The 10001-nt window shown below is 40.6% G+C and overlaps 1 long non-coding RNA gene across 2 annotated transcripts; it reads left to right on the top strand.

The window, feature by feature from the left end:
- On the top strand, positions 1-8364 carry LOC150053970 (uncharacterized). 2 transcript variants are annotated; one of them, XR_016537912.1, is made up of 6 exons: positions 1-110; positions 808-882; positions 1365-1415; positions 5185-5308; positions 6913-7040; positions 7262-8364. It is a non-coding gene; the product is annotated as an uncharacterized LOC150053970 (long non-coding RNA). The 2 variants fall into 2 exon arrangements; XR_016537911.1 differs by having other exon boundaries at positions 6913-8364.
- The last annotated feature ends 1637 nt before the right edge of the window (positions 8365-10001 follow it).

Genomic DNA, 10001 nt, shown 5'->3' with positions numbered 1-10001 from the left:
CAGGTCATTGCTAATTTTAACGCTTTGAATTGACTCAATGCTGGCTCCTTGCTGAAGAGACCATTCCAGCAAAAGACAGGGCAGAACACTGAAGACAAGTAGGCTTGCAGGTAAAGAGTGTCAGGAAAGGGCAAGCAGGATCAGAAGAGGCACAGGCTGGAATTCTCTCCCTCCTGACTGCATTGTGACCAGGCATACCTCCTCCTGAATCTTTCCCCTCTTTTTCTCTTCAGAAGAATTTGAAAAGAGGAACTGGAAACTCCTATAGTGACAGCTCTGTCTGGAATGAATTCCTTCAGAATATGCTCTCTTGAAAAGCTGGAGCCTTCCGGGCTGGGCAGTACTACCCAGTACCTAAGTGGGGACTGCTGGGACTTCTAAGCTTATTGAACTTAGCCTTGGCCCCTGACATACCCAAGTCTAAACTTAGGAACAAGTCAGGAGAGGGAAGAGTTTATTCCCCAATGCACTCAGACACAAAATGCGTTAAGATGGTTCTGTTGGGAAATGTGCTGTCACTGAGGGTAGGGTATTCATTATAAGATGGGTTGTGTGTTGAGCAGTATGTTTAAAAGCAAACCAACAAAGCCATTGCCAAGCGCCAGCGGCTCTTTCCTGTCATTCTAGTTACTCAGGAGGTTGAGATCTGAGGTTTTCTGGCAGTTCATTGGAGATAAGAGTCTCATGGACTTTTTGTGCCCCAGCTGGCTTTGAACCACAATCCTCAGATCTCAGCCTCCTGAGATCATGTGCCACCAGTACCCTGCTTGCTATGTTTTTTAAGAGGGACACGTCGTCATGTTGTAGGATTCTGTGATTTGGTACAAAATACATGAAAATGAAGAGATAACTAAGGAAACAGGAAAATGAAGAGATAACCAAGTAAGTAGGTTTAATGTGTTTTCCAGAAAGTGTCTTTTGAACTGCTCCTGAAATGATAGTTTAGAATGGTATAACATTGTCCTTATGTTTTGCCCAAAGCTAGCAGGGTTATGGTTGGGCCATTTTAATACCCAGCACTAGAGGGCAGCACTGCACTTCTTTTGGAAAGTTAACCATGGAGAAAAATAAGAGCAAAAGCTCCTGACAATTTTTTAGGGGAGGGGAGTGGGCAGTCCTGGGACTTGAACTCTGGGCCTGGGCACTGTCTCAGAGCTTCTTTTGCTCAAGGAGAGCACTCTACCACTTGAGCCACAGCACCACTTCTGGGTTTTTTGAGTCGTTTATTGAAAATAAGAGTCATTGCCCAAGCTGGCTTCAAACCACGATCCTCAGATCTCAGCCTCCTGAGATCATAGGTGTGAGCCATCAGGGCCCAGGTCATATATATTCTTTTTTATAAATTGTATTTTTTTATTGTTTAGATGATCTTGTAGACAGAACACCAGATATTGTATTGCCTTCAAGTAGACCAGGTAAGTAGTTTTGAACAAAACAGATTTTAGTCCTCCCACCACCCCCAAAATTCAAGTTGTGTGCAGGAAATGTAAACAGTAATCAGATAATGTTATCCTATGAACAGACCTAATGCCCCTGCATTTTCTGGGTAGATGTCAATCTGTAAAATAGCAGAATGTCGTTTTGAAAATGTGTGTAAGTCATTTGGTCTTTAGCTCTGATGACTGCATCAAAACCTTATTCACTGCCTTTCTTCTGCTGTGTTAGTATTCCTTCCTGTCTGATCTGAGTCACATGGAGACAGTATCAAACATAGCACGTTGTATGATGACTTTAAAAAAGGGACTGTTTTCCATGGAACCGCAGATGGCTGAACATGTTAATAGCCATGTCATTTGAGTTTCCCTACCCAGGAATTAGCAAGAAAAAAAAAATCCAATTTTGTTCCCAAAGTTACCTGGTACTCTTTGACAAAAGGACAAGACAGGAAGGAATGATTCTTATGATAGCAAATGGCGTAACCACAATATTCCTAAATTATTTGGGTTATGCTCTAACCCTGAAAAAAAATTAACAGCAAATCTTCAATGTAAAGTTAAACAAATATTATCATAAATGAATGCTAAAGAATTGGGGTCTAATTGCAGTCATGTGAATCTGGGCAAATTATAACCTCTGAGCCTCAATTTCTTGAGTTGTTAAATGGAGAACCCTCCTCAATTTATTTAAAGAGTCCATTGAGAAAATATGTATTAAAATACTCTGAAAGCTTCTGGGCATCAGTAGCTCACACCTGTAATCCCACTGAGATATTCAGGAGGCTGAGATCTGAGGGCTGAAGTTGGAACCCAGGCAGAAATGTCCATGAGACTCTTATCTTCAATTAAACAATAACAAGCCAGATGTGGAGCTGTGGCTCAAGGGAGAGTGCTAGCCTGGAGTACCAGGCCCTGAGTTCAAGCCCCAGTACCAGCATACACACACACACACACACACACACACACACACACACACACACACACACACACACACACACACACACACACACACACACACACACACTGAAAGCTATTTAAGGACCTAACAAATATTTCTATATTGCTGGGCCTCAAGAAATTCCTACTTCTTCTAATATCCAATAAGACTTTATGTCTGTTCTTATTTGGCATCATTATGTTGCCTGAGGTTGTTAGTTAATTGTGGTATGTACTAAACTTTTTCCTCAACTTGATTGCTACTTTCTTAAGACCTAAAACCATCAGACATAGTTCTTTGAATCTTCCACAGCAACAAGTTAATTGCCAGGTAACAGAAACTCAAACATTTGTTGATTGATTAAAAATAAACTACTAGGGCCGGGAGTGTGGCCTGGTGGTAAAGTGCTTGCCTGTCATGTGTGAAGACTCAGGTTTGATTCCTTGGTAGCACATACATAGAAAAAGTTGGAAGCGGTGCTGTGCTCCAGTGGTAGACCTCTAGCCTTGAGAAAGCCCAAGGACAGTGCCCAGGCCCTGAGTTCAAGCCTCAGGAATGGCAAAAATAAAATAAACTACTATGCAAAATTAACTTTAAAATTGTGCAAAAACACATATAACAATTTGACAAAAACAGTTCGTAAGTAGATAGTATAGTAGTGTCAATGGTATGTTCGTTGTTACATAATAGATCTTTTTCATACAGAATTACTTTTTTGTGTGTATGCCAGTACTGGGGAAAGGCTGGTGCTCTACCATTTTAGCCATACCTCCACTACTGTCTTTTTTGTGGTTAATTGGAGATGAGAGTCTCATGGACTTTTCTGCCTGGGCTGGTTTCTAACTATGATCCTCAGATCACAGCCTCCTGAGTAGCTAGGATTACAGGCGTAAATCATTGATGCTCAGCCGCCCTCTTAATAACTGTCTTCTACATCACTAGTATTTTGTTTCCAAAGAGCTTCTTTATTGATTGAGACAAGAAAAAACTGTAGGACTTTCACTGTGTGCTCAGGAATGTTTTAGAACATCTAATCTGTAAATTAGCCATATCCTATAAATCTGGAAGTTATGCCAGAGAAAGAGGTGGCATAATAAAGTGTTTTCATGAGTCATTTGTAGTATATAATTAACCATTTACAAGAAGGGAATCATCAGATTAAACATAGTAAATTCACTTGCCAATTATTTGATCTTGAAGGTACCTGACTTTTATTAATGACTGAAAACAGTGCTTTAAAAAAAAAAGTCAGGGGGGTGTGGGGGGGGAGGGAAATGGGTACTAAGACATGTGAAAGGGTATCAATGTATGTGAATTAATGCACCTTCTATCTGGCAAATATCATGTAACCCTTTTACTAATTACAATAAAAAAATGCAAAAAAAAAAAGTCATTGCTGGAATGTGTGAGGACTGGATAACAGAAAGAAACTCACAGAAAAGAATCCTGTACTGGCCACAGATGGATGTGTTTCTATTACTCTATCACAATGACATGACTATTAAACTCTCAACATATGTTTTTGGAAACTCAGACCCTTTTCAATCACAGATCTTTATCTATTATTGTGCCTGTCAGTGATTATGTCAAATTCATTTAGTATTTTAAAAAGTGATTTTCTCCTCGGCACCAAACACAAAAATAAACTCAAGATGGGTATAAGGTTTATCTATTTCAGATGGCAAACAAAATACAAAAAAGAATGGGAGACTTCAGAAACATAAGTTACAATAGACTTTCCTAATTCTGACTTGCCTGCAGGAACCATAAAGAAAATAGTTGAATTTACATGATGGTAGACATCATATATAAAAAGTATGATGACTTAGAAAATCGATCACACTATTTGCTCAGAGTTCATTGTGTTGAGAGAATTTAGTATGTAAAAAACTCAATCATAAAAAATGGCCAATAAACAACAAAAATCATCCTCATTATTATATTGAAACTATATCAGTTTGTCCATTTTTACCCACCACACTGACAGGGGTTTAAAAAGTTGCTACAAAAGTATTTGGAGGACAAACATTGATATCCATTTTGGGGAGGAGTCAATAAAGCTTTTACATACATTGTATTTTTTCAATGTTGATCAAAAAAAAGTTTAATGCTCATACCACTTAACCAAGGACTTTCTACTCCAAGGAACTATCCTAAAAAAAATGTGTTCAAGTTTTCAAAGATGAGTAGGAATAGAAGCATGCAATTATGCATCCTAGAATTGTTTTATTAGGAAAATAGTACACAATAGTATTATAGATTAAATTAATAGTAATATTAAATTATCAGAATAATAGTACTAATATTAAATTACCATTAAACCATAATATATTAAAATCCGAAAATAGTTTTTATTTGAAAAAACTAACAGATCTGAAAAAGAGTTGATAAGAGTGAAAAATTAAGGTCACTTCTTTGTTTTGTTTTGGGGGTTTTTTTGGCAGTCCTGGGGCTTGAACTCAAGGCCTGGGTTCTGTCCTCAAGTTTTCTCAAGGATGGAGGTCTACTACTTGAGCCACAGAACCACTTCTGGCTTTTTCTATGTATGTGGTACCAAGAAATAAAACCTAGGTCTTCGTGCATGCTAGGCAAGCATTAAGGAGAACAATGTCTCCAGCAGAGTTGTTCTGAGAATGGATGCAAACTGCCTTGAGCCAAGTTCCTGCCAAATGTATAGCAAGGGTAGCTAATAGTTTGCTGATTTCCAGGGGTCTATTGTAGTTTAATAACTGCTTCATACATGACAAGGCTTTATTTCAAAATATTTACATTGTGCTTGCCAGTTCATTTTTTTATTATCCCATTTGGCAGATGAGACAGTTGAAACAATAATAACAACAAAAACAATTAAGCAATTCTCAAGAAGACCCTGCTAGACAATGCAGAGATGGAAAGACAGACCCCGAATGCTAAAATGTTACAAGTGAAAGGAGAGGTGAGATATTAATGGGTTTTTTTTTTTTGAAATTGCAGTGTGCCTTTGTCCCAGTGAGCTTAGAATATTTATTTTAGTCATGCCTGAAAATTATCTTCACAATCTCCCTTTGAGATAAAGCATACTTGAAAAACATCTTTAGTGTATTATTAAGTCATTTTTTAGAAAAGAATGTATAGGGTCTATTTCTGTGGTGAGGTCATTTTTTGCTTTCTGACATCATATTAACTTCAACAACACTCCCAAATTCTAATCAGAACTTGCTCTAGAGATGGAAGAGGCATAAAAGCTTACAGAGAATTATGAATGTCAAAGTTAAAGAGATGAGGGGTAGGTGTGGGTGGGGGTATGCTGTGTGCACACTTACTAGCCAGGCACTCTTATTTTGGGGAGGCATGTCCCCACACCCCTACTCTATTCTCATTCAGCAAGTCTGGGTGTATCTTGGAAGTATCTAATTTTGAAGTTTCTCAGGTGAATCTAACATTCTGCCAGGATTGAGAACCATTGGCAGAGATTAAATAGGAAATGATCAGAGTTCGACACATTGTGAAATCAGCATAGAAACAATAATGAACCAAGACATGCCTTGAGTGCCACCACTGACCCAGCATTCTACTTCTAAGTTGTCTATCCTGCCAATATATGCAGCCCAGAAATATATGGGTCTGAAGGTCCATCATAACAACATTTGAAATGACAAATACTGGAAACAATTGCAACCTCTACCAATTAGTGAGTGATATAACACAAGCAGACCAGGTCCATATGATTCCATATGGAGCTACCATTAAGATGAATGGGGCAGAGCTATGTGCACTGGGAGGGAAATCACTCTCAGATATATACTATTAGGCAAAACAAATTGCAGTTACATAACAATATGTCATCTCTGATCTCATTTGTGGAAAGGTGTATATATGCATGCATGGATATGTAAATGCTTCAAAAGATCACTGAAGGATTCGTAGCCAACTGCTGATCATGGTGACCTCTGGGAATAGGAATGAGAAGAAAAGGGGCATTTTGCACACTTCTAAATATTTTACAAGAACATATTAACATACCAGTCATGTACAAATGTAAAGCACATTTCAGGACTTTTGGCTGTCGTGCAATGATAATAGACTATTTAAACTAATTCTTATTTTATTATTATAATAATCTTGAGTGCATAACTGTGTAATGAACAGAATAGAGGGCTGATTTTGTTTTTCAGTCATGGGGCTTGAACTTTGGGCCTGGGCGTTGGCTCTGAGCTATTCAGCTCAAGGCTACTGCCCTATCTCTTGAGCCACAGTGCCACTTCCAGTTTTCTGGTGGTTAATTGGAGATAAGGGTCTCAGGGACCTTAGTGCCCAGGCTGGCTTTGAACTGCAATCCTCAGATCTCAGCCTCCTGAGTAGCTAGGATTATAGACATGAGCCACCGTGCCAGTTAATTTTTTTTGTTTTTAAGATAAACCTATACTCAGAGCAAAAGCTACCAGGGCTCCCAGGGCTTTTGTAGTTAAACCTGTGACTTCTCAGTCTAAGATGGTGGCATTGTGTCACTCTGGCTTGTGTGCTTGGCATTGCCTCTGACAACCTCTCTGGTTCCTCCAGAAAACTTCATCCATGCAAGCAGACCCTACTTCTAGAAGAATCTCAGCTTTGGTACTTTGGAAATGTTCCTGGGAGAGAAAGCCACCTACCACTCAAGCCTGACTGAGTCAGCTCTCCGACTTAGGGAGGTGAGGATTAAACAGCAGTGCGCACTCTGAATCCTGTCTGGGGCTAAATTCTAGTCCTTTCCTACATGGCTTTTCCTCTGTGGGCCTATGATGAAGCCCTGAATGTGTCTGATGAGCAATGTTCAAAGCTGAATGGAGCAGAGCTGCAAGGGAGACGTCCAGCCCCTGGCGGGGCCCCACCAACCACTCAGCTCATTAGGACCTGTCCTTCTCCCTTCCAGCTCGCCTTTCAAGTTAGAGCACCTGACAACAGTTTTACTGAAAATGAAGATGTGATGTCTGCCGGCACCAGAGGCCTGGCCCATCTGTCTTTGTTTGAAAGATGAGGAGAATGAGATATCTACAAAACGGTCTTCATAACTCACCTGAGCCGAGGGTGCCAGAACAGCTCTGTCACCCGCCAAGGACCCAACAGGAAGAAGCCACACAGCTCAGCCATCACAATTGATATTCCTCACAGTTAAAAATCACTCTAACCAGACAGCGCGTGAAAATCAAGGGGCCATGCCAGGCCTCAGAAAAGTGCCTATCACTGCAAATAGCGCAGAGTGAGCCTTTGATTTGGGGAAAATCTTTTTTTGGTTCTACCGTCAAGCTGGTCTTCAAAAATTGGTAACCATTTAAGATCTGAGAAGTTAGACTTACATTCTATGAAGAGGGTCTTAGCCTCAGATCTGCCACATAACCTGAAAGGGAAGGATAGCCAAACGCACACACACCTGTCCACACTATAGAAGGGAGACAAGCACACACCTGTATCTCAAAATCCTCTCCACTCAGCTTTTTCTTGTTCTCTGAATTGAATATACCTCAGGGTATATTAAAATGGAAAAAGCCTGTTTAAGGAGCAGATTCTAGGCAGATGCAGATTGTATCAAGGTGTTACATGACTGTAATCCCAGCCACCAAGAGACAGCAAGAAAAAGATAGTTCTAGTCCAGCCCTGGTAAAATTAATAGACGATCCAAAAATAAAACAGTACTTCATTCAACAAATATCTGTGATGAAAGTTTATGTCTGTGTTGAGGTTGTGCTCTAAATACACAAGCCAAGACAATACTGTCCCTGCCTCCACGGGACCTGGATCTCCATGAACAGGCCAGAGGTGTGTGTGCGTTATTCAATACAGCGTGGGCACCAAGCAGTCCCCCAACATTGCTGGAATGTGAATTTTCGGACTAAGCTGTTTGGACAGTGCTGTTTGGTGTCTGTTGTTTTGGACGAGGCGTCTTTGTAACAGCCAGTATTTGTCCTTAGCTTTCCTCCCACTCTTCTCCGCCTGTGGGGTTTGCCTCCTGTTGTGCTCTCTAATCTTTCTACTACTCAGTTGAAGAGGTGTTTGTTGTTTTAAAGATCTCCTTACAGAGTCTGGGACTCTGGAGGATGTTAAGTTCAACAAATAAACCAACTATTGTCCTAGCTTCACATTCTTATTCCATAGGATTTGGGAAGAACTGGAAGAAGTTCTCTTGTTATCTAGGAATCAGCTTTGAAAAAAAATCTCCAGTCAGGCTGGAATTGCGCTTTGTTTCTCCTTAAAGAGTGTCCCGGCTAGGGCATGAAGAACATATTTAAACTAAAAGCATATCCTATAGCCTCAAAGGGCTAACAGTCTCCAGTAGTCTGTAGGGGAGGTAAAATTAGCATCAGGGAAGCAATTAGAGAGTGGTTGAGTGCTCAATTATGTGCTACTGGCCCCTGCACAGCAGTAAGCCAGGACCTGGCTCTCTGCCTCCAAGGGGAAAGTGGAACTTGAGCAGGGTTAAGAAGCAGGAGGTGGCAATGTTCTGAGAAGAGGCAAAAGATGGGCGCTTTTACAGGTAACTGGTAACCAAGTTAAGATCCTCAAACCTTCTTATGAAAAGTTTTTGGTTAATTAGTGTCTGCCTGCCACCATGGGAAAGTAAGCATGAAAAGGGAAAGAATAGTATCTGCTTGACTATTGAATGCTTGACTCATAGTGCATATTTGATAGCTGAAGGAATGAATGAATGAATGGCCAGTGTGTCAGAGTGGTGAGAAGACTGGCCTGTTTGGAAAGAAGTATCTTGTTGGTTAGTGGAGGGACTCTTCCATTGAGATTCAAAACACAGGAGAATGAAACCAGCTGAGCAGGATATAGGAGCTGCCCCTTGTTTAGGTGGCCATGTATATATCCAGCAGTGAACATGCACTGCATGGAGATAGCTCACACCTGTAATCCTAGCTCCCTGAGAGGCAAGGATCAGAAAAATCAAGGTTCCAGGTGAGCTTAGGCAAAAAGTTTCTATGCCCCCCCCACCCATCTGAAACAAAAATAGTTGGGCACAGTGACACTAACACCACAGATAAGGTGGAAAGTGTAAAGAGGAGAATGATAGTCAGAACTGAGAAGAAAAATGAGGCACTATTTGAAAAATAAGCAGAGGAAAAAAAGGTTTGGCGACATGGCTCCAGTAACAAACACAAAGCCCTGAGTTCAAACTCTGCAAAGAAAGAAAAAGGAAAGTAACATTACATTTACTGCTGTCTCATCTTGAAGCAGTTGTGAGCCCTGAACTGTTCCGTTTTGCAGAGTTCTCCATCCTACACTCCTGGAATTGATTAATGCACCTAATGCAGTACTTTACATTAATGTCAGCTGCATCTTCTCCTATTGATTTCGGTTTGTGGAGTTCATTTGTCATCAGTTACTCCACATCAGTTACTCCCACACAGATGATCTGCAAAGCCCCCAGGGACTTGGATGCCTGAAGGAAACGGGGTATGTTCTAAGGGACAAAGATTGTTTACCAACTCATACCATCAGCCACATGTTAAAAAGGCACTAGATCACGAATCTATAGGGCCAACAACATTGGAGGGTCTTGTTGGGGATGGGATAGCTGTGGTCATTCCGGCTTGAGGCAGGCCAAGGTCAGAACTGCCCATTGAAGTAACCAAAGGATTTAGCTAGGAAGCTGAATGTTAAGGGATTGGGGG

The sequence above is a fragment of the Megascapheus bottae genome, chromosome 15, assembly GCF_031878675.1.
Source record: "Megascapheus bottae isolate mThoBot1 chromosome 15, mThoBot2.hap1, whole genome shotgun sequence".
NCBI lineage: Eukaryota > Metazoa > Chordata > Mammalia > Rodentia > Geomyidae > Megascapheus > Megascapheus bottae.
The sequence above is the reverse complement of the archived record's forward strand: the minus strand, read 5'-3'. Positions and strand labels throughout refer to the sequence as shown.